General features: G+C 35.9%; 1 protein-coding gene across 2 annotated transcripts in view; it reads right to left on the bottom strand.

Annotated features, from left to right (window-relative positions):
- LOC124356707 (calcium uptake protein 1 homolog, mitochondrial-like) overlaps positions 1-26,667 on the bottom strand; it is a 134,045-nt gene that overhangs the window by 82,894 nt on the left and 24,484 nt on the right. Inside the window, exon 1 of one of the 2 annotated variants that reach the window (XM_046807871.1) lies at positions 11,490-11,640. The exons of the other annotated variant lie outside the window; for it this stretch is intronic. The gene's annotated coding sequence lies outside the window, so the exon portion shown is untranslated. Of the gene's footprint in view, positions 1-11,489; positions 11,641-26,667 lie in introns of those variants that run through there. 2 annotated transcript variants of the gene reach the window in all.

Raw genomic sequence — 26,667 nt, 5'->3', positions numbered from 1 at the left:
AGCTGTTCTGCAGGTAATGTTAGACTAATTAAAGTAAACAAATCCATTTTTAGGCATTCCTATAGTTACCTTGCACCTAAATATTTTAATCAAGTCCCTTATTATATAAGACAGAGCATTAGACTTAGGGAATTTTGTTCACTGTTGAAAAGTTGGCTAATGACTAAAACAAGATGTAGAATTTTTGAAATCTTGTAATTAGTTAATATAGTTTAATTATTTCCATAGCATACAATATATGTCATAAATTAATGTTAACGCACATTTGAAAAACCTTTTCACAGTTCTAATTATTGAATAGTTATTACAATATTTAAGTAGTCTAGTTTTAGAGTTTGAAAGCATAAACATTGCAGAGAGTGTCTTTCTTGAATATTTAAACTTTATGTGCTAGACTGAAAAAAAAGAAAAAAAAATATTATTGTATTTTTATCTTTGCCTTATAAAAACTACTGGCCACACTACTGGTTACGTGGCCAGTCAATTTCCAGGTTTTGTATTTGCAATTTCTGTTGTATGATGCTGATGGAAATAAAATCATTTGTTCATTTATTTCAAATATTTTTGGATCTCTTCAGACGAACATGATTCCAAATTTCAGGAGTCAAGTCTTGGACATCAAATTGATGGAAAGGATAACTGGAAACTCTAAATTTACATTGAATCAACTCTTCCCACCATACTACGTTATTCTTAATAGTGTTGAAACATTAAACATTTATATTTTCAATATGAAATATAGTTTTAAACATTGTTATATCTTATGAAAGTAATATAAAAATAATACAAATAGAAGAATAAAAAAAAAACATATTGACTACACAAATTAATAAATAATCATCACAATATACTTTAATTGGGGTTCCAAATATTAAAAGTGTTTTGATAATGTTAAATATAGAAATGTAGTAAAATCGCAATTTTCATTGTACACATTTTATATGTGTGATTGTGAAAGACAAGCTTTTGCATTTGCTGTTTGAAAACATTGGTTGGTTCGAAAACATTTGCTGTAACTTACTAAGCATGTTTTTTTATCGTTGAGCAGCTGATTCCACAATATACAGTACGTCACTACAAAAGATTTGTTAAATGTAACAGAATTATGTTTGACGTTTTGTAAGATATTTTTAGTGAATTAAATTAATAAGGTATGATAGAAGACAACAATTAAAAATTGTCAACAGATAGCGGGGAGTGTGCAAAGATAGTAATAATAATAGTACATACGCAGATTGTGTCTATCACAAAATAGGAATAACGGTGGTGAGTTTGTTTTGGGTTGAAAATAAATCTTATGCAAGCATTTCAAACTCTATGCAAGGATGTACAACTCAACTTTAATGCTTTAAAGATTAGTTTACCATTACAAGGGGGCACGCTTAAAGAATTAACCGAGCATCGATCAAACGGACTTTGGAGAAAGACATGCGCTTCATCTGAGCCGACTTAAAAACAATTTTATAACACACATTATTAATGTGGGTATTTCATCTTTGTGACATAGTGAAGGTCAGCCCGATATTTTTAGCGTTGTCAGAGTAATTCAATTCTAACAAGCTTTAGTTTTTATTTAGAGATTTTCACTAAAGTTAACAGTGTTTAAAAAATGAGAAGTACCATAATTAATTCTGTTTAATGACATTAACAAGACAGAAAGCTTGGAAGACCATAATTAAACAATACATGTGAATTGGCACTGATTAAGATTATACACCGCAAGGACGTAATCAGCGAGGGGGTCAAAGAAGTCCGGACCCCCCACATTTTCCATTTTTAAAATTAATGTTTTAGTAAACGATTATTATTTAAATAATTCAGTATTACTGACATTTACTGCTGAAACATCGTTTTCATAAAAAAAAAAAAAACAGACCAAGAACTTTTTAAAGAACAAAATGGGGGCCTTACTCTCTATCCACTAGGTGAATATATCAGTTGTTGGACCCCCCCAAATTCTTTCCTGGCTACGTTCTTGATACACCGGATAAAATTAAATTTTTAAAGCTCTTTAACTGTTTTATCTGTCTAAGATGTACTTTGATTTTAAGCACCATTCACATTATAAAAACAAATTTTTAATGAAAGGAACAGAAACCGAGACCTTCGATACGTCCCAGGAATGGGTTCGTTGGAACAAATAAATATGTGATGTTATAAATCAGGGGTTCTCAACCTTTAAGGCCTTGTACCTCCCTTAGCACACAGGCATTTGGTCACGCCTATCCTCTACCATCATCACCTTATGTGGACAACAGAAGTAGTAAAATTTAAATTAGTAGGGTAGATGCATTTTAGATTTGCACGATCTAAAATTGAATATTTTATGTATAAACAAACGTTTCGTATTACCTCAAATACTTTTTCGAACTTACAGCCATTGCCTATAGTACGTTTTTGTAACAAATCAATGAAACACATTCTAAATAAATATTTTGTTTGATAAAATTTACAAAATGTAGTTGACGATACTATTAGGCTATATTTATAACTTAGTAAGAATTTAGTCACTGTTGGTGTTTTAAAATTGATGTAAATATCTGGTTGTAACATCAATAAACCACATCGCTGGTCACTTTCTACGTCCCGTTTCGATCGGTATTTTAACTTTAGAGAAGTCAATGAACATCCAGACTCACAGATGTATTTTTTTGGAAAATTACTTTGACGACTTTGCAGCTACCAAAGTAACTTGCGGGTAAAGAAGAAGACAATGCAACCAAAAATCGTCAACGCCCATATTTAGAAATTCCGCTAACTCTGGAGATCAAATTTTACGTCGACTGCCTATTTCTGAATGTGATCAAAAAGTAAACATCGATTTTAAATGGATCTATTGTAAACTGAAATGGCCATCACTCTGTACTAACATCTGGAAAGTACTTTCAAATATATTTCTTGTTGAAATATATTCTGATTTGAAGTTTTAAGTAAATATGAAAATTAATGACAAACTTGAATGTTTAGGGAAAGAGTTAGAACTCGAGACTTTACGTGTTACTATAAATTTAATAAACCGAGTTATTTCAATGAATGTATCGATTCATAAATGTATAGTATTTTGTAAATGTATCAGTTCTTCACAGCTGGAACATCCAGGTGCCCCTACCATCAAAAAATACCATATTGAGGTCATGGAATACCTTGCCATTTTTTACCAATTTAGGCACTGTCAGTGTTTTTAAAATTTAAGTAAATATCTGGTTGGTCTGGTAGGTCAAGTATATATATACTTCAGCCTAAAAGGAATTTACCATTTAGAGCCAAACCCCAATCAAAATACCAATCTGATAAATTAAAAAAATGTTGAAATCGCACATCAATTCATTTTAAAATCAAGGCAACCAGATGGGTTGAACCTAAGATGATTCTCTTTTCCTTTTTATAACAAAAAGATTTTTAGTTCTATGTAAACATTTACAAATATTCTACACACAGCTGATTGGGATCTTGTTGTTTATGGTATTCATTTGTTAAAATTTTATTTTGGTTATGTCTTTTGTTTTTGGTTTGAGTTCTGTTTATATGTTTTAATTCAGTGTGTTCTGATGAAGGGTTGTGTCAACTCGAAAATTAAACATGAGCACTGAATTTTTGTTTCTGTTTTTGTGTACACTTTAAAGTACTTCGAAGAGTATTGAAGCCGATTGGCATTCGAAGAATATATATATATATATATATATATATATATATATATATATATATATATATATATTTAAAAACTGCATATATATATTATAATATAATTACGTTTATAACATTTTTGTCGATTGTGGTACTACCTGCTATTTTTGTATGAATTCGCTTGTTAGTTTTTGACAGGAGGAAGACGTATTGAATTCTTCAATCATTCTGAGTTTGTCCACTGTAACTTTTTGATTATTTTCAGTACTTGCTATCCAAGGTGGCCATCTAATTTGCCTCAATTGTAACTTCGAACACGACATTAGAGCGGGGTGAGTGTACGAAAAAAAGTGGACAAATATTTGGTTTATGTGCGAGTCAAATGTAAAATGGAAGTATCTAATATATTACTTTCATAGAGCACACAAGAAAAATATAACTACTTTGTAAGTGAGTAGGCACGAGGTATTTGTTTTTACGCGTACCCGTATGTTACATAAGCAGTTGCGCAAAAGACAGGTGACTTCCGTAACCGCCCTCGCGGATCAAACAAAGGTTATGTCACGCGTATAAATACCGGGAGATGTACTGTACGGTTGGCAAGCCTTGTACCTTGACAGCTGGTCGTTGGCATGGTGACCACCCTGTCCTGTCAATGGCTCTTAAAAATAACTGATTGTTCTCCTACCTTTGTCAACACTCTCTTGTTTCTACGTCTATACCTGTTGGGTTACCACCTGAACACAATGTAAAAATAGCTTTTGATAGTGAAACTAACCTTGTATTATTGGTCATAGAAAGTTACACTCTTACACACGTACACTTATACACGTAACTCTTAATTGAATCATTTTCATTTTCACGTTCAATAGTCAATACAATACAAACGCAATTCAAAAAGATTCGTCCTATATTTAATTCAAGTGCCACTATTTCAATGCGTAATTACGCAATTAAAGAATATTTTGCGGTACACACTTGTAGCAAAGCACATGATACAAACAATAGTAACAACAAATAAATGTTACAGTGATATTGAAGAATGCTGGTTACTCAGTTGTAAATACTATATTTTGAAACTTTGTTGATTCATGTTGGCAATAGACTACTCTTAATAATTTGATTTACCGAAAAACCTATAAAGGAAAAAACACAAGTGCTAGTGGTTCTAGAAGTTTGTTGGTTAAAATCTACACAAATGTTGTGTCTTTTTTTAACGAAATTTAAGATTTTGTATTATTAAAAATACCATAAAATACAAGTGCAGTTATTGTTAATTACGATGTTCAAATTGGCTTTTCTTTTTAAGCTGAAATCTGGTAGGTCTGTTGTCAGTTGAAATTCCCATTACAGAACACCAGTTGAAAAGTCGTGTAAAAGGAACAATTTTAGCACCTACAAAAACACCGGAGCAATATTTCTTCACCAATTTTGCAATGTTATTGTTCAACCCGGCTAGAATTATAATTCTGGGTGAAATAGTGCAAAGCCAGGGGCGGTGTAATTCATCTTAACGACTTCCACACTTCCAAGCGCTAAAAAGTGGCAAATAAATCGTGGGAAATAAGCTTTGAGGAATGGAATCCGGCCAGTTCACGTCTAGGCCATTCATTTCTGATTCCATCTATTTGCGAGCGACCTCCTTCATTCTTGGCGGAGGCCGGACGGGCCTACCGGGAACAAACAGCTGGGACAACAATATACTTAGTAATCTATCTAATGGGGAAAGCGCTGGAGTTATAAATTACTCTCGACTGCTGGATCCATTCCACAGACTTTTCAACCTTAATGGAATGCTTCATAGTGTACATTTTACAGTAGACTTAGCATGCAAATCGTACGCATTCTCTCACTAACTGTAAATACGATTAAAAAAAACTCTACATAGACACACAAATTGGAATAATAAAGCAGTTCTTTGTTGTTATCCTCATCGTTACTTTCGTACAGAACAGTATGAAGTTTTTCTTGACAATTGTTTTGAACATTATAACGTAGAAAATAATGTAAAGCGATTTGGAATCTTAATTTCAAAACTTTTTTAAAGGACAGGCTGATCCCCTTTTAAGCCTTATTCTGCCGTCCTCATGGGCCACTGGCCTATGCGAGGACTTTTTTTAAAACAGAATAAGAGGGAGAGTCGATACAGTACAAGACCTTGGTCTATATCTAACTCAGACCCAAATTCCGGATTATATAGCTCGCCATCCTCGCTCCCAAACTGCTATAACTCTTGTTAGAACTTATACTAAATCAAATTTGAAACATTCAAATATACAAACTAGAAATTTTAGAGATACTTAGGTATTGCTAAGAGGAAGTAGTGCAGGTACAAGCAATGTATTTGTTCTGGCATTACTTTTTTATCAGCACCTCTCTTTAGTAAATTTTGGGTTATTTAATTTTCGTTTACCTGCTGTGGTACTTATTTAAGGTGCAATGGCTATTTGGTTACGCTAATTTAGTCTTTGGAGCTGGTTATGAGGAATAAGTTTAATGTTCTGGTATATAAAGGTTCTACTAAGAAGTATGACTAGTTTATAAGAGTTCATCGCCATGTTCTGTTACCTTGTTAATTTAGTAGATGCATGCTCAACCTGAGGTGTAAGATGTAGGGATTATGGGAATAGTCAAGCTTTGGGGTTTTTGAAACCTGAAAAAGAGCAACTATGCAAGTTCTCGTAACGTAATATTCCAGTTTTGGTTAGCATATAACGATGGCAAATGTCTGAGATCCTGTTATCCTTTCAGTAGTTAACATATGACGATAGAAAATGTCTGAAATCCTGTTATCCTTTCAGTGGTTAACATAAGACGATGGCAATTGTCTGAGTTCCTGTTATCCTTTCGGTGGTTTCATATGACGATGGTAAATGTCTGAGATACTGTTATTCTTTCAGTGGTTAACATATGTCGATGGCAAATAAATATCTGTGATCCTGTTATCCTTTCAACCAAATATACATGCTATGTGAAGAAGCTTTATGGTATACAATTACTAGATTACCTAAATCATTAACAATAGTTATTCACACACACCACCAACAATTTTTGATTAGTAAGCGATTTAGAATATTTGAGGTTATCCGAAGAATAACACGTCTGGATAGTCACTGAACGGAGAAATGCAGACCTCAAAATGGCCGCGATAGTCTCGACTCTAGCAGCTACAGAGCAAACATGCGTGACGTGACGTTTTGTGACGCGATACGAAAGTTTTTAAACTGTGCAAAACATACATCCATAGCTACAGTCACTTCAAACCTGCATAGAAAAATGGCGATAATTTGCTAATACAAGCCGCTGCGAATATGCAGGCATGCAGCAGATGTTTCTGAACAGGTATTTTGGCAAGAACACCGAAAGGAACAAATTTGTAACTCATCATGCTGTAAATCACTTGGACAGGTAACGGAGAGTGGCGCGGGTTTGCCACATTTATAACAGGTGAGTTACGGGGAGGGTAGTGTTATATTCATCCGTAGTAAATTAACCGAGACATGGTCTCTTGACAATAATTACAGGTGCACTCCTCGTTCACAGTAAATTCAGCGAGTGCGAGGATTATCTTCGCAGTTTGAGAAATATGATGTTTTTACACCGCTACACGGAGCTTTTCATTACGTAAACGCTACAAATTTATGGATTACTCAAATAAGTTCTAAGCATTTCACAGAGGGTATAATAATAGAAATGGGTAATTCCTAGTTGCTCCTTTGTTTGAAGTTTATTTTTTATGGAAGGATTGTGAAGGAAACAGGATTTTTCCGGATATTTTCCATAGTTTAGTTTCGGATTTGCTGATTTTTGTGTTTCATTGAACGATGGCAAATGTCCGGCAAAATCCTGTTTCCTAGTTGCTCGTGGCCTGGGTTATGGTTATGGTTATAGACTCGGGTTGATGATGTGGATCTTGGGTTACTTTTTTTAAACCTAGTTTTATAAAATCTACTTTTAAACCAGTATTCGCCAATGCATTCTCAACTTGCTGAAACTCAAAAGCTGAAAAGTTCAGCCATGTGTAGTCCACTCATTTCAAAAAAAAACTATGAAACCCATAGCAATAGTTGAATTAGTTGTGTTTAAGTTAATTTAAGTGTTTGTTTGATATTTACTTTCGAATATAAACAAATTTGATTCGCTAGAATCGCCGGTTGTCCTAAATACACAAAAAACTAGTGTAGTCGATTTAGTTTTGTTTAACTATTGGCATTTAGAGTTTGTTTGATATTTACATAAAGAGTGCTAGCGGCACTTCTTTGCTTTTTGTTTGTTTTTACTTATTATTGTTATTAACGATGAAACCATAAATCGTATAACTCTAAACAGATGATACACATAGAGGGATACATTTAAGGGAGCTTCAATTTCTTCAGTAGATTGACATTCAACCATTGTAGATATCATAGGTATCACCATTGTACCAGCCTTCTGGTTCCACAAGTGTCAAATCCTTGATCGCATGTTTTATTTATAGATGGCTTTCTTCTGTAGGAATATTCTTGAACACCAGGACAAAGTTTAGAAGTGTCTTTAACCAATAACATTTTTTGGGAAATCTTTTTCATTAAGTAGATTAATCATTATAATTTATTTTTTGTAACCTGTGGAAGGTTTAAAGTTTTTTCTGGATCCGAATAAGTCATTTGGTTGGAAGAACGTTCTTGAAATGATCAACCGCCGAAACGATTCCAATTTTATGTAAGGCCACTATAAATGTTTTAAACCGTGAATCATTGCACAACAACAACAAAAACTGCAAATTTCTAAGAAGACCATTTCCAGTGCATTCGTTTACTCGTCATCTCATCCAACTCAACACAGGTTGCTCACTAATGAAAAGGCAACATGACATTAATCAACAATTTTCTTGCCAACCGGGTAAATGAAAACAACGGTTCTAGGTTGAACCAGCAGCACTATAATAAGTGTTACGGTCCGCATTATGTGTAACAGATGTAATGGAGTCTAGTGCAGTTAATGTTCCACCGCTTCTAACAACAGTTGCCCTTGTTTCTAATTTCAACCAATCCCTACAAAACCTTCAACCAAACAGTCCACAATTTCTTTTTCCAGTTTAAGAAGTCATTATATTTACTCGAAAACATATACTGAAAATCTTAAATGCGACTCTCCTTTTATAATCTTTCAACGCAGATTAATAATTTGGAAAGGAAAATTCAAAAAACACTTTTTTTGTAATTTCTAAAATACTTTTTTCTTGATCAAAATTCACGATTCAATATTTTAACTTGAAATGGTTTATAATGGATGATTTGTGACAAAATCATCCCTCCACAAAAGCATTTACAGGAACTCTTAAAATCACAAAAAAAAAAAAAAAAAAAAAAAAAAAAAAAAAAAATGGCGTATAGGCTTACTACGACCACGGCCTTTCCCAACTAGCCATAGGGTATTGCGTAGACAGGGCCCTTCACAGACCAGCTCGGCTCTTTTATATACACAATATTAAGTGTTTAAGTAGGAATAACGCATAAACAGTTACTTTGATGAATATATGAGCATCTATAGATTTTAGATACTCGCCATAATATTTAGAAACAAATATGACTATTTGAACCCGTTTCTTACAATCAATCAATCAATAAATCTTTATTTACATTTTCGTCAAGAAAAAGTAATGGCGTCAATTACATAGAATGTTTATAATACAATGCAATACAATGGTGTCAGGCTATGCTCCGACAAGAGTGTAGAATTCTTGAATAGAGTACAAGGGTTGATCCGTTAGCCAGGTGTCCAGTCTGTGTCCCAGGGCAGCTCGCTCCCGTTAGTGCTCTGATGTCATCCGGCAGAAGATTGTACAGTTTTGTCCCGATGTAGGTTGGTTTCTTTTCAAAAAGCATTGTTCTGTGTCGTGGAATAGGGATTCTTGATGTGCTTCTGGTGTTATGGCTATGGGTTTTAGTTCTCTCTGGGAAGACCATTTTATCAACCAGAAGTATCACTTCTTGGATGTAGATAGCAATGACGGTTTTAATTTTTAGCTGCTTGAAAAGCTTCTCTGCAGCTTGCTTGCCAATCTAGTTCAGCTAGCGATCTTATTGCTGTTTTCTGAATAATGAGCACTCTGTTTAGATTTGCAACAGAGGTGGCCCCCCATATTGCAATCCCATACCTAAGGTGAGTCTCCAGAAGTGAGTGGTATGCTACCTTAGCTACATCTGTGGAGCTTATCTGTTTTTAGTCTTCTCACCACATAGACAGCAGAGTTCAGTTTTTTGCACAGCTCATTTATGTGTGGTCCCCAGGTCAGGTTTTGCATCTAGTGTGAGGCCCAATAGTTTGCTTTCTTCTTCGAGGGAGACATCAGGTAGAACTGGGATTTGCCCTCCTCTCCTCCTCCCAAAATTTATCTGCTTTGTCTTTTGTGGGTTTGCTGCTAGGTCATTTGATGCACAGTAGTCATATGTCATATTTAAGGATATGTAACGCATTTACAATAAGTTCTTCAGCTGTGTTAACCTTTGCAAAGTAAGGTAGTATCGTCGGCGTACATGACTGCAGTACTGTAGTCATTGATGCAGTTGGTGAAGTCGTATGTTAAAAGGATGAACAGTTACCGGACCTAACACTGAGCCTTGTGGGACTCCCCTTGTAGTAGGGAGACACTTTTGACCTGACAGTCTGGGTTACGTGTCTTGATGTGTGCTTTACCTCAACCAGTTGGGATCGTCCTTCAAGATATCTCTTAAACCAGCAAAGCGTGATACCCTCTATTCCTAGGTTCTTGAGTTTGTTCAGAATAATTTGATGTCCCAGGCAATCAAAGGCCTTACTGTAGTCAAGAAGTATAGCTGTGGTGTACTTGTTGTTTATCAATTTGGTCTATGATATATCCAGAAAGAGCAATTAGGGCGGTGGTGGTTGATCTCCCCTTCAGAAAGCCATGCTGATTTTCAGGGAGAAGGTTGAATTTATTTAAATGGTCCAGGAGTCTCCTTAAAACGATTTTCTCAACAATTTTTGAAAAAGTTGGGAGGTTAGAAATGGGACGGTAATTACTCATTTCGGTTGAGGATCCTTTTTTTTAGTTTTTGGGTATACCTTAGCAATTTTCATTGCAGCGGGGAAAATACCAAATGCAAAGATTTGTTTATCACTTCTGCTAATAGAGGGGCAAGATATCACCACAGTACTTGGTCAGTGTTGATGATATGTCATCCAGCCCACATGAGCCCCTGTTCTTTTAAGCTCCCGATTATTTTTCTTTGACTTCTAGAGGAGTAGTGGGGGTAAGTGTCAGAGTCTGTTGTACTGGCTCCAGGCTTGGCGTTGGTAAGGTCTGTGGTGTCGTGTAACCAGCTGTCCTCAGAGTTTCTTCAGCGATGCTGCAGAAGTAGTTGTTGAATTTTTCAGCAAATTCCAGTGGGTCGTTAATCTCTCCTTCTGCTGTAGTTACCAATGCGAAACTTTTGCAATGCATAAACGTTGACAAATATCTGAACATCTAGAGATTTTTGATACTCGCCATAATACTTAGAAATAAGTATGAACCCAGTTCTAACCCAAAAGAAATTAAATTTTATAAGTAAATAGGGATGCAGTAAAGAACAAAACCTTATAAACGATCCCCTGAAAAATTGAGATGTTTTTTTAAAAATAAGTGCAATGATTTATACTGAGATATTTAGAAGTAAATTAGAGAAAGTGGAGAAAATACCACTACTACACAGTATATAATTGAATGTAAACACTGAAAACAGAACTGCACGGTTGGATGAGAATGGTCCAAGTAGTTGAATGCTGGAGGATCCACCCATTCCCAAACGTCAGTTCCTACCGCTCAAACTGCCATCCCAAATTGTATGGAATAAAATAGAACGGTGTTTACTGGTGATCACCTCATCCCGCCATGACAGTCCTAGGTCGGCCCAAGGGGTGAGTGGCCGGCGCCGGTCAGGCGGGGCCGCGTTGAGGCTGCATGACAGTCTTAGGTCGGTCCAAGGGGTGAGTTGTCACTGTGACTGCCTTCGCTTCAACGCGGCCAGGCCCGGCCTGACAGGCGCCGGTCAGGCCGGGCCGGGCAGCGTTGAGGCGAGGCAGTCACACTGGACGTCGTGCTTAGTGATCTACAGCCTGAGATCGATCCACACTTAACCGAACAAACATGAATGTTATGTATGTTATAGAGGACAACTGCAATATCTATGGTAGTTCCAGTGATAAGCATTGGCACTCTGAGCATTAACAATGTGGTCCCAAGGACTATCGCGGGAGACGTAGGCAGCGGGTTCTGTTTCAAGTGGAAGTGGAAGGTCAGTTGACTCACTCCTTTTCTGTTTGTTTACTCGTATTATTTTGGGCGAAGGTGTTTACGGCTGATTCTGAGTCATTTTGTCAGTAGCAAGGAGTACCACGTGACATCTATTTGAAGGAGATCCAACGCCAGCCTTTCGGTCACATTGGGCATTTCAACGACGTAGAATAGTTCTTGTGCTACTGTTAGGCCAAGTTTATCATTGTGTACGCCTTGCCATCCAGAAAACACCCTTGGTGGTACACGTGGTAGAAAATATTGATTTGAGGACTTTTAGAAAAATGTCTTCTAACTCATGGGTAAATTAACTCGAGCTGTACGTTTTTTATCTTTTCATACAAGTAAACTGTGCCTACAATGTGGTCGAGAAAAATTACTCCAGGCATTTTGGATGCACTAAGCTTCTTTAGAAATTCAATCATTCTTGTATTAAATTATTTCATGTTTACGTCTAAGGCCTCCACTCAACCTCTGATGATTTGGCTGAACAAAAAATGTGTTTATAGAAGACAACAGTCCGTTTTGCTGTATTCAGCTATGCATTTGTTGCAACTATCCTTTCCTAAGGTTAAAAATGATCAACTGCAGCTATGATCAATATTAATAATATTGGTGTGGCCTCTAGTTCCGTTCAATGGCTTATTATCGTCGCAGTTAAACCATCCATCTTCAGATAATTATCAACTATGTACTTATTGAAATTATCCTTTCTTAAGGTTACAAATAACCAACTGGTGATTCCATCTGCGGTTTAATGTGGAGAGAATCAGATGGCGTTTGTACTAACGATCATATCTCAAAGGGTTCTTATGGATACTCTGAAAGAACTCAAATCATATTAGTTCTTGACGTCATATTACTAATTACTAACTCGTACCATTGATGAAACCAAGTTTTAATTTTAAGAATAGTCCAAGTAAAGGACGATTGTAATGAAAGTAATAAGTGAACGAGGTTTAGCCATGACACTGGTTAGTTTCTTAGCGTATCTCAAGAATCAATAACCTTTAGTAATTAAAATTCTAAATGATTCTACCACGGTCTAAACCATGAGAATTCTGCGCTTTGCTGATTGGCAAGTTGCTGTAATACAGTGTCCAATGCCCCACACTGTCCATTCAATAAATAGGGGTGATCTGGACGACTGCAAAAGCCTCCATTTCATTAAAAATAAAAAAGATACAAAATTTAATTTCAAAAACTTTTACAAAATAAAAAATAAAAGTTGCTTTTGAGATACAAAACACGCGGGCGCAAATAAAATAGTAAAATATCTGTAGAAATATACGAATATTTAGTATGCTTATTTATGTAATATAAAAAGAATTCTGTGAATGTATGCAATTAAAAGTCCTTAAAAGCAAAATTTATCACACAAAAACCACTTACACAACAACAAAATATAAACTTTGCTCTTATATGGTTCGTATGAAGCGAGTACTCGTATTATGAAAAATTATGTTTCTAATAATTAAAAATGGTATGGTTATCACTGTTCAGATGATGTTTGATACCTATCTCCAATATTGAAAATTGACCTATAAATTACACATTAAGAAAAGTTAAATTTAGTATACTATCAATTAATTAGATGTTATACAGGTTTTGGAAATTTTAAATAATTTATACTATACTTATACTTTTTTCTTATATTATATACTCAAAAACGTTATTTTTGTATATATGTTTCTTTTTTCTTTCGAGATTTTATTAAAGAGTGAACAACTAGCTTAACTTGGGGGTGTTGCAAAATTAGGCGAATTTGTGGAACACTAGCCAAATTAATTTTAAATGTTTTGGAGTACCATAAATATTTTATGTTTTAGTTGTATTTGCACCATAGTAATACACCAGAGAAGAAAGAGACATACTTTTAAAGACCGCATGAGTGTTAAACGTATGGATGATTCAATCTCTTCATTCTAGTTTAGAAGGTTATTGGATCATGAACGGTCTACAACCGCCATTCATCTGGGCATGGAGTCGGTGTGTACGGATGTTGGAGCTCCAACAATAGATTGAGTGGGCAAGGTTATGTCCAGACAAAGCATGGTATCAATTAGGAACTTGATCATCGGTACATTTTGTTTGTTTGTCTTGGAACACTGGACGATTTTCGATACACCGGCCGGACGTTTTGTTTGGCAACACTGTCTGGTCGGCCAAAAGTCATCTCTATATTTGGTCTCTTCCATTCTCATGTGTGGTATATGTAGCTTGCCACATGGTAAGGTTGTTCTCTTCGGACAAGAAGCTTTGAAATTGCACCTGGCCCTAAAAGGAACTTTGCGCTGCTTCCGGAATGACAGGATGTTCTGGATGGGTAAGGTTGTGGGAAGAGGCCGCCTCCTGTCGAGATCCACGAGGAGAAACGTTGGGTATTAATTTCAGTCATGTCCCTTAGGATGAAGGGTAAGCCAGCTCTGAACCAGCTTCACCAGTCAAAGCAGGCAGGGAGTGGCACACTCTTATGTATAGGCTGGTAAGAACCTTTGACTCATAGGGAACAAACGCCCACCAACTCTAACAGTCATCTATCGCAGTGAACGAGATCTATCGAACTACCTTTGCACCCCAGAATCTCTACATTTTCTGTTACTGATGCCGCTCCTGGACATTATTAACGTTGTCACTAATCTCAAAGTCATGTTTCCCCGGAAGATGGGGAGGCCAGCTCAGAACCGACCTCCAGTAAAAGCAGGCAGAGGGTGGCACACCCTTGTTGAGGCTAGCAAGAATCTCTGAGGTTAGGGAACAAACCCCACCAACTCCAACAGTCATCTCCCGTAGTAGACTAGACCTATCGAACTGCTCTTGTAACTCCAGAATCTCGACATTTGTGGTTAGTGATGTGCCGCTTTTGGATATCTATAAGGTTTCCTAGATTTAAGTGACACTTCGGTATAAACAAGCTAGAAGTAAACCCTCCTGGGGGGACATGGCAATGCACTAAAAGTGAATCATGCCAGAGAAATTTAACTTCATCCTTGGCGATAAATAATTTTAGAAATGACGTATTCTAATAAACTTGTCCATTAATCCGATAATATCCTAGAGGGGTTTCGTCAATAACAGTAAACCCACAGAGAGAGCACGGTTTAAAACATTTTGGGAAGTAGTTCAGACCGACACTACAAAAAGCTTAGTGGGAAGATATGAGAGATTAAACGAGATATATAATAATGAAAACACATTAGTTCTAAAGCATCTCATTACAAAGCTGCGCCCATTAGAGAGATAACTGTAATAGCCTGGTATAGTTTGTACTGAATAAAGTTGGTCCATAAATCACACAGCAGTCTTGGCCACTGCACGCGACTGTTTGTCACTGTGGTGCGCCTTGTACGTACGCAGCTACACTGCATGCTGTTTAGACTAGTCAAATTAGATTCTTGTTCAACTTGGTGCAAACAAGTTCAAAAGTAAGTTAAAGTGTTTGTCAAGTATTTCCGCACTGCTTGTACAAGTCGGGGTAAATCAACAAACTATATTTCTTAGATTCAAGGCAAGCGATGTAAAATTATTAATGAATTTAAAACTATGCGGATGTTCAGTTCAAATTTAGTTTGCAATGTTCCCTTTACATAAGGAATAGTGAATTTTGTGTTTTAATGAAGATAATGAAAAGTATCCGGTCTTCTTTATTAGAGAAAAACAGTAGTGAATTGTATACTTTGTTAGTGTATTTTAAACTTTTTTTTTGTTTTAGATTGTTCAGTAATTACTCCCGTATAATTTTCTGTTGAAACGTTTATCTTTCTTATGTCTAATACAGTTTTCAATCTTCTTAATCAAACTTTAAACAATTACTAAACCAATTTTAACACGTTGAGGATGATTCTAATACTGATACCGGTACTGTCTGACTACTAAAAGTACTTTTTAGTATTAAAAAGACAATAGATTCTATTATTAAACTCGTTATTTATGGTCTGATTCCATAAATGTTTGCTTTACAGCATTTGTTTTTCAGATGTTAATTTTTATTTTTTATACACAAAATATAGTACGAGTTGCTATTTGTGTACAATCTTTTGGAAGTGCAAACAATGTCTCGATTTGAAAATATTTCTTTATGTTTTAGTGGAGAATGGACCGTAGGACCTGTGCAATTATTATCTTAGTTTTGTATTGGTTTGTAAAAAAGACTCTACGTTGCGATTTTTTGTATGCAACGAACCCATTATTTAATATATTTTCTAAATCACAGTATAGATTAGTTACATGTAAAAATTGGTTTCATTTAGTTATCTGGATTATTAGTTACATGAATTAATAAAATACTTAAAGCCAATATCGGCAAATCTCTATACATCGTTTGCCGATAAATAATACCTTCAATAAATCGAACATCGATATCTCGAATTACTCGTTATATGCAATTTTTATGATTCTCCCAGAGGTTCGGTTTCTCGAGGTACAACTGTACTGGTTTTTGGTCATCGCGCTTCATTTATCTGTGTAACATATTATGACAACGGCAAATATCCTAAATGCTGCTTGTTAATCTAAAAAAATTCCAACGGTGATAATGACTTGCAAAAGGAGGATTTGGGATTGACCAGGAGTTGTAATTTTACCTCTAACCAGTAAGACAAAACTAAATGTGCTTAGTAGACTACTTTTCCTCTTTTATCAACAGGACTTCTAAACCGACACCTCTTAACACTCCGTTGACAGTTCCGTCCACAACCTCTTCAGAACCCAATGGACCGGCGGAGTCACAGATGAAAGCTGGACGGTAGACAAGTGTCAGCAGGAAATCGAGCTAAGCGAACTAATGAACTTCATAAGGCGGAATCTCAGGGGACTCTTCAAAGACGTCTATAAATAGCACAGTATACCTGACTCGATCAAAATAGAATTGAAAGACAGCATAGAACAAATAAGAAATAGGGCAACTGCTGAAGATGCAGGCAATTAAGAGGTGCAGAATACAAAGTATGAGTGTACTTGCCAAGCAACAGGGGCACGGATGTGCAAATCATCAACACCACATATCACAACTTGGCAAGACGTCGAGGAATGCAAATCCGAACGTTGCCAAAATTAGCAGTGCACTGGCAAACTTATGTATTTCTTTGCATCTTTGGCCAATAATGCCATTGATTCGGTTCTTCTTAACCACTTTCACCACGTCTAATTATAAGAAACAACAATAGTTGGGCTTGAGAATGGATGTTCAGCAATCAATTAGCGTTGTTACTCGTACAGAAGAACAAGTTACGTTGTGAATGTTCGGCGTTCAAATAGGGTTGTTACTCGTACAGACGAACAAGTTACGTTGTGAATGTTCGGCGTTCAAATAGGGTTGTTACTCGTACAGACGAACAAGTTACGTTGTGAATGTTCGGCGTTCAAATAGGGTTTGTTACTCGTACAGACAAAGTGGTTTCGTTGTTGTACATGAACGGAAATAATGATTCGTCAACGTAGGAAATACTAGAAATTTCTTGCAAATACAAAACCTTTCACTACATCCATGGTAAGAAAAGAAAAGAGAATTTATTGAAATTTCTCTGACCTACTATGTAATTAATCTGCCAGTTTGAGTACTAACGAAATCCCTTCTATAAAGTAACCTATTTTCTATTCTTTTCGACAAAAATACTGTGTTTGTACTTAGACAGGCAGATTGTCAATAAACGACGTTAAATACACCGGTATTATTATGGTCCCCCTTACTCGTATTACCGTTCTTCTAAATATAATTTGTATCACTTTATAAGCAACGATAGGAATCTTTCAGATTCAAAACTTTACATCTTGGTAATTGATATATTCTATAGTTGAATATTGATAGGTACACTGCATTGGCCGTTGTGATCAATGAACCCTCATGGGGAAGGACTAAAAGTTAAGTGAAAGTTATTTTTGGCCTATAATAAAATTAATTATTACATTACATTTATTAATTCCTTAAAAAACAGTTTCAACATGCTGAACATTGAACCACGTACAAATTGTAATTTAGGGTTATTTTATTTAAGAACATATAGTTTCTTTTTAGTTTTTTGTTTTCGAAGCTGGGAAACCTTTCATTTCACTGAGTCCTAAAAGGATCTTTGCATTGCTTCCAGAGTGACAGAATATTCAGGATGGGTATGGTTTAGCCGTCTCCTCTGGAAATCCCATGATACATCCACTATGAGGAGGGTTGATTGTAGGACTGTAGGTCCACGCCTAGTTTTGACGAGGGTGGCTGACGTCACTTTTCTGCAGGGTAGGACAGTTAGTCCACGCAGACACCCGTGGACTAACTGTCCTACTTTTCAAAACTGACCTGGCCGTGCAATAATTTTTCTACCTGCGCTCATTCTTCATTCTGTGGAAGAATGTGAGTGATACTTCCACTGATTGTAGGACTGTAGGTGCACGCCTAGTTTGACGAGGGTGGCTGACGTCACTTTTCTGCAGGGTAGGACAGTTAGTCCACGCCGACACCCGTGGACTAACTGTCCTACTTTTCAAGACTACTTTTAAAAATAGTGATCAAATTAATTTCATATATTATGATTGTGCTACTATGAAACAATGTTTACACAGAACAATTGACTGAAGTTAACAGGCTCTTATACTATTATATAAATGTCTTGTTCTCTTTACCTGATTTTTCTGTGCATTCTTACGATATTTTAATCGTTGTTCTCCTAGTCGGAGCGAAAACGTATCCAATAAAGCAAAGACCATTATAACCGTTACAGCCATTCTAAGTTAGAAATGGCGTAACTAACCTGACTTTACTTTATGTATATAATTTTGTTTAATTCTTTCTGCAGCTGTGTTATGTAGTGTACTGAAAACTATTGAGCAGATATAGAGTTTAGATCTCGAAACATCCATTCAAGTGCTGCAGTGTGAGTACGACGATCCCTTGTCAACCCCTCGTCAAAAGAATCCCGTGAGTCGGACAGTGGGTCCCAGGCCGGGACCGTGGACCCACTGTCCACCCCTTAAGAAGTAGGTAAGAAATGCTTCCGACAGTTTTATGGCGTGGACCTACAGTCCGTTTACCGAGGAGGGTTAACTGACACTACTTTCATCGTATCACCTTGGAAGAAAGGGAGGCTAGCCTCTTCCAATCAAAACGGGCAGGGGACGGTAAAAACAATGATAAATCCCAAAAACTTTTAACTCCCAGTTTTGGTCGTTGAGTTGTGTGACATTTATTGATTCAAATCTAATTAGTTTCTCTTGTATCTACAGTATATACTTTTCTAATATTAAAATAAACAAGTAAAATACAGTTTAATTTTTTCTGAACAACAAAATAAATAAAAAGAAAGTAAAAAAAAGAACTAAAAAGCGTTTGGATGCGTTGATTTGGGATCGATCTTAACATTGGGTTAAAATCCAGATGTCCGTTAATACAGCTGGTTCTTAACACTGTCTCAATATTCAACACATCCGAATTGACGTTTTTCCAAAAATAACGTTCTTGTGCAAGAAATTGTATTAGAAGAAACAATGCAAGCATGAATTAGAAGGGACAATGTGCAACAAAGCCACAGAATGAAAGCTTACTGACATACACAAAGACTTAGTTTACGGAAATATAGCTTACGTCCATAGTTTACTTTTCACAATATGGTGTAGCTGTTGGCACGCGAGGGAAATGCATTTCTAAACAGAGAGCAGAATTAGCGGTGCACTGGCATACCTTGGACATACCTCAGGACTATATCGGGAGCAATAGACCAGCTGGGTACTTCACTATGCGGGCTTATGTGGTGAGAACATTTCAGGGGTCACCTTGAGATAATCCTGTGATGTTGGCATCTTTTCTACAGTCTTCTTCTTTTATTATTATCTCCACTTTTCACATTGTAAACAACACAACAAGGAAATACACAAGGCCAAAAATACAGGTGGTAAAAATACACTATCTAAAATTTCAGGAAGTAAGTGTATCATTTATGTTCCTTCTTTTTATATTTTGTTATGTGATTGGCTATATTGTATTGATTTAGTGTTTATTTTAGAAATTACTCAATATTGGAAAGAAAAGTGATGCGAAATTGTGAATATTGTAATGTTCATATTCACATTTCTTAGCTAATAATTCATAAGATAATTTTAAGTTGAATATCTTGCATTTAAATAGTAAAAGTCTAGATAAAATATGACTCAATTAAGAGCGAACGCTGGTGTAAGTACTAGGTCTCACTACGCACACCCAGTATTAACAGGCAATACAACCGAACGATTCCAAAATGAAGGTGTAAATTAAAATATTCCAGTACTCGGAAGAGAGATTTTTTATGTGGCTGTAGCTGGAAATGTAAATCCGATCGGATTAATTATTGTAAATCACTGATGGTTTTGACGTCTCTTAAAAGTTGGTTGGCATGTTATAGTATTTATACTATTTCCCAATGTGTGGAAACTAAATCATCTTTAAACATTAGAGATTTAAACAGTTATAGCATAACGGTTGTTTTAAAAGTTAGAGCGGAGTTGCAATTAGTTACAATTTATATTTGTGAACGTATTTACTTTTATTAACTCTGTGTACTGTATACTTCCCAAACTGTTTTTACTTATGCTGCACTAGTCGAGATAAACATTTGTAATAGATGAAAAGAACCGCTAGTTACTACATTTTATTGGGTGGGACTGATTAACTAATTTATTTAAGGTATATGTAAGAACTATCATCGTACCAAGTGAGTTTCAAATTTTAAAGAACCCAAGATTACGCCACCATTGTATTATGACAGCACGACGATATGTTTAATTATTTAGCCAATATTTTCAATTTGTTTACATTTATAGAGTGAAAGCATAACAAAAGTAACAACACTTCTTACTTAAAAACCGTGACAACAAGGAAACCCAATTTATCTATTATAGATCACAACGTAATACACTAAATGCTATCTTTATAACACAAAATCGTCGAGGTGACGTCGCATCCGTTTCTCATTGATGAGGTATACGTTACTGATTAAATATATAAATACTGATATAATTCCTAGACTGAACCGAGGAAATAGTATGATTTAGTGAATAGTATGGCTGGGAAGCAAGAACTTTACTGTATCTGTATTATCTATCCCTACATATGGATGGCAAATGTCATAATGTAAGTATGAAGTGTGTTAGTAGCCTATTATTGATGTTGATTTTAGTTTTTAATTTTTAATAAGAATATCTATAACCATGCAATTTAGAAAATTGTATTGTTTTGAATCCAAACTCATTACAAAATTAGAGATATAGGTCTATTTATACTTTTTCTCCAGGCAAAAGAGCAAACTCAAAGTTTGCGTTGGAAATATAATTAATTTGAACTAGAGGTGCAAAACCTAAAATAAGAATTACTCACACTTTTGCTTAATTTCTGTCCTCTTAATCATGAACACTGTAAATTGGATACCTGTTGCACGATATATGCTTAATTTCACTTTAAAAATACCATAGGACCCTACCCCATTACATCACAAGTGCTTTCACTAAGAAAACTATGAATTTCGACTTTGGAGTTCCTCTACATTGATCTAAAATAGCTCAAGTGTTAATGAAATCGTGGGGGCTATTCAAACAAATACACGGAATATTGCATAGAAATGGCGGGCGAAGACCCGGGCTTGTGGTAGTATTATACGTTTGTACTTAGTTTGTTTACAAATCCATTTCTTCTGAAAAATTTTACCATTGCCATTATAAGAACAATGTAATAATATTCCTTAACGCTTTTAACAACCTGCATCAACATCGAACTTGATGTTGTCTATATAGAAATGAAAGTTCATATACAAGTTCAAGTCTATAGGCCAGTATGTTATCGATATATAGTGCGGACAGACTGACAGAAACGGAATTTTTCATACTACCTCCCCCCCCCCCTCTAAGTGATCCACGAGGGGTTGAAAACGCTGAGTCAGTGAAGATTACAAAAGTGATCGTGTTCAGAAACTCACAAGTGCACAACACAACAAGCAACAATAAAATTAGACTCGTTTGAAAATATCTGTTTTAACCTACTCAAATAACTCGTTATATTCAAGATGACACTGTTTATAATTATAGCTAGAAAAACTAACACGTGTAACGTCTGAACCCGAAACTCGTTCCTCCGTGGAAAACTGACATAATTGCCTTTGAAGATAAATTAATATCTGGAGACACAAAGGTAAATTGTGGGCGCCAGAAAAACGGGAGTGACGCTGTTTTATTGGGGTGTCCAGCTTGCCTGAGCCCGTGGCCCGCTACAAGATCACTGGCATTTTAAATCTTTGTCAAAACAAATCACCGAACTTGTCAACAAGCGGCCAAGAAAAACAGAGTTTACTAAAAATACTGCTTAGTCGCCAGCACTAGTTTCGCCCAATCTGCTAGAATACGCGAGTTGAAAAAACAACAATATTTTTAGTCACTTACGTTTCCACATAACCTAGACATTTCAACGATGAATATTTCTATCTGACCGTAAACAAGCGTACAGGAATTAGGTTTGACTAATTATAAAAGTATGTTTACAGCAAGATTGGGCACCTCTTTACTAATTATCGCAGAAATTGAAAGTTATCTAGATTGAATTCTATTGAGATCGTTAATTCTATCGTCTTAAACAAGTTTGAAACTTAAAATTTTGCTGATAAAATTATGTGAGCTTGACATTCCTTTATTAACGTTTAACGTCCTATAAATCTATTTATTGAACACTCAGATAAATCCTTGTGAGTTTAAAATGACGCATGGGAATGCTAAGGAGAGGAGGAGCGACCATTACTACTCTGGAGAATGCACTCAAATCTCTCAACAGTCCTCTTGTAATAGTGAAGTTGTTGGCAGCTCAGAACACTGACGTGCCCTACTCCTGATCTCCTGATACTTTATGGCCGCAGTTATTTCTGGCATAAACTGGAACATTAGGGAGAAAATGTAATGATTATTGCACTAGGGTAACGCGCACAATGGTGGATACAGTTGCTCACCACAAATGTACCTCGATTGCAATAATGTGATCTAAACTAAAAAAAATTATAAATTATACAACAATTACATATTTATATTATTGTGTTTTTATATTATATTTTTAATCCGATTAAAAATTTATGACAAGCCTTGTAAAAATACCTTGAAAATTTATCCTGTTCACTATTACGAGTCAGTTTGAAAATAATAGAGAGTATAAGTTTTCTTCAGTTCACCTTCCTCTTAGTGCAGCGTCTGGAATCTGACGCTGTCACCGACTTGACTCTTGGAATCTTGAGTCATGTTTTTCTGAAGAGATCAAAAAATGTCGACGACAAAGAAGTTTAAACGAATTCTTTACATAGTTTCGACATCAGAGACACTTAGATTAAATAAGTGGGAGTGCCAATTCCAAAGCCGAGCGGTCTAAGCCTTTGGACTTTCGATCAGAGTTACAGATAGCGCAGGTTCAAATCCTGTCTGTGACCGAAACACTGTTTATCAGTACCATCGACCTTGTACTCTATCGACTCTCTCCCTTATCCTGTTTGATAAGATCCTCGCACAGGCCAGTGGCTCATGAGGACGGACAGAGTAAGACTCAGATTCAGATTCAGACGCTGCACTAAGAGGAAGGTGAACTGGAGCTAAACTCAGCATTCGTATTGAATAAACCCTTCCCACCATAGCTACGTCACAAATAGAGAAGTCTGTTGGCTTCTAGTGGACTAGTGATATTTGAGTTTTAATGTTGATAGTTAGTCAAGTAACACAGATCAGATCAACCCGAACGGTTCAGAGATCAGTTATTGAATGAGCTCAGAGTAGGTGTACTCGTAAATTTGATTATGAAATAATAAAGTGAAGAAGGTTATTCTGATAGTATGGTGTGATGTGTAATGCTAGAATTAGATTTTCAGCCATAGTACAACTTCACATCAGCTGGGCTAAGATGACTGCGTGTGAAAATGTCGTGCTCCAGCCGGAACTTGAATCCGTCTCCCTGAGGTGATAGATGAGCTGAGGCTAATCACTGAGCTACCAGAGACGACAGAACTCATATTGGGAAAGAGTCCGCGTCACTTAGACGGTCAAATTAGAAATAGAGAAAAAGCTAACTTTAATGGTGTGTTATGAAAATTTACACGAAGAAATTCGATCATTAATTTTACCATACTTCAGTGGACTACGCTCTAAGTTTCCTAATTACTCATGTCAACAGTAAACCCACCCAAAGAGGATTATGGATTCAATCAAAAAAGTTAAAGAATAAACTATTTTTACAATGAAAAGCCGAAACCGAATTACTCTAATCCTTACACTATTTATGAGCCTGCATTTCGTACAGTTAGTTTGCCTCTGGGTGTTTTTAATAAAATGGGAAAAAATATTTAGCTGTCAGCTGTATGACCGTTAGGAAAATATGTGTTCTTATCTAGGTACATACGATTTGATTTGGAAGTCCAAAGAATGTGCCAAAAATATCTTAAATACTAGCAGTTACCCGCGGCTTCGCATTAATTTCGCAGGTTTTGCACCTGTATGAACACTTCTGAATTATATTCCCGACGCCAATGTTGAGTTTGATTCTTCCCACGATCAAGAAAATGTGTTAAAAAGTGTATACTTATGGTCATTTTAATTTACTCTGGTCTTAATATTTTTGTTCCAAAGCTGATTTTACCTCTTTCTTGATCAAGAAAATATATCTACATAAATAGCTCTGAGAAGCATACTTTTGTCAAAAAACAACTTAGATAGGTTTCATAACAGTCTTAAATTTATATTAAATTTTTTTAAATATTATAGACCATTTAGAGCGAGAATTGCCCAATGGATCAAAAGAACACAGTCCAGCGAAATCTCATCTAGCATTGTTCTTGACGGGTGCTTCAAAATGAATTCCTCTGAGAGACAAATTCTGATTTTCTTATGTTTCAGAACATTTTGTAGATTAGTATATACCTAATCGCTGAAATCTAAATCGGCGATAAACATTATAATTACTTATTAGATCATTCACTCAATCTAAATGAAACAAATCAAATTGAAAATAATAAACAATGTTTACACAGGACGTTGATTGCATTTGATAAGGCTCATTCAATTAATATTACACAACTTTAGAGACCAAGATGGGAGTTCTCGTTACTTCAAAGACCAGTAGGGCGTAGCCCGGAGGAAATTTCGAAGTACGAATATGCCTATATTTATCCGTAGAACTTGCAAGAATGTCAATGTAAAATTTCAGTACAAACGGTTGAGAAGTTTACACGTGAAAACAAAACCAAGAAACAAAGGCACTTTCACATTTATAATATTAATTAAGTAAGTGATAAGTAGTAATATGTTTCTTGAAACCGAACGATCCTTTAAGGTGCCAACTGATGATAATTCTAGCACTATTTTGCAGTTTTATTTAGGCCATCAGGAGATCCTTATATATTGAAACAAATTTGAGTAGTAGCCAAAGTAATTATTTTTATTTAATTACTCCTATGACTGCAGTGCTTCACTCCCACCTGCACTTCGGAACACGATGCAAATGTTATTGATTTCTTGTTCTCTCATTCCCCCAAACGTCCATTCCAATTTTGGCTAAGTTCCATCCAACGACAAAACGTTAAACATAATTGTACATTCTTTATTTGAAGTTTGTTATTGGCGATGGAAGGTTTAAAAGGATAATGGGACATCTGTCATAGTTATATATTACAAAAGAATTAACACTACGTTACGAGGATTTAAATCTATCCTCTTCTTCAGGCATAAAACATCATATGCCATTAAACAACTAACAAATGTGACAATTAAGTGATATATACAGTTAAAATCATAATTAAATAATACCTGACGACTTCATGAAAACTAGACTGGATAGAATGAACCCAAGTGATGAAGATCCAATATTTTAGCTACGAAAGTGAAAATGAATAAACTTGCTTCACCTTCGTTAGATCGGGTGTGACGTGTTTGTGCTCTTGATTCTTTTACATATCTCCAAATAAAGAAGTCATAGGCCGTACTTCCTCGAAAATGAGGTCGGCCAAGCAATTACCGTGAATGGTGTTCGTTATCGCGAGATGATAACGGACTTCTTGTGGCCATAAATTGAGGATATGGACCTGGACGATGTGTGGTTCCAACAGGATGGTGCCATTAGCCACACACCCTACGAAACAATGGCTCTTTTGCGCGAGAAATTCAATGGCCATGTTATCTCACGTCGTGGCGATGTTAATTGGCCGTCACGATCATGTGATTTGACACAGTTGGACTTCTTTCTTACGTCAATAACCCAAACACAATTCAAGAGCTAAACGATGAGATGAATCGGCACATTAACGACATTGAATCTCAATTATGAGTCACTGAAAATATCGAACATCGGATAGAGGTATGCTACCGAAGTCCTTTACCTGATCACCATCAACAAGACCATTATAGATACTCTTAATCGATAGTGACATTGTCAAATGGACCCAAAATCCGTTCAGAGGAAATCCTAGCAACTCCAGAGGTACTTTTACATATTCTTGGTTAAAAGCCTCGGATATCAAGAGTTCCAAAAGAGAGACCAGGAGATACCTAATTTCCCTGACGTAAGTTATGACGATTGGAAGAAAATCACACATCCATATCTTATCCTACTCGTTTGTTCAAGGCCCAAAGTTCAAGGCTTTCTGCAGGAGTATGGCCCGTAGTGAGACAGTCAACCAACCAATATGTTTTAGATGACCCTAGCTTTAGCCGAGATAGTTTTACCATGTAAAATCCCTAACAGTAATAGAAGTAAATTGTTTTCGTTATTAGCCTTAGATTTAGCTCGATCTTTATTTAGC

Source organism: Homalodisca vitripennis, chromosome 3, assembly GCF_021130785.1.
Source record: "Homalodisca vitripennis isolate AUS2020 chromosome 3, UT_GWSS_2.1, whole genome shotgun sequence".
NCBI lineage: Eukaryota > Metazoa > Arthropoda > Insecta > Hemiptera > Cicadellidae > Homalodisca > Homalodisca vitripennis.
This window is presented reverse-complemented; position numbering and strand designations above follow the sequence as displayed.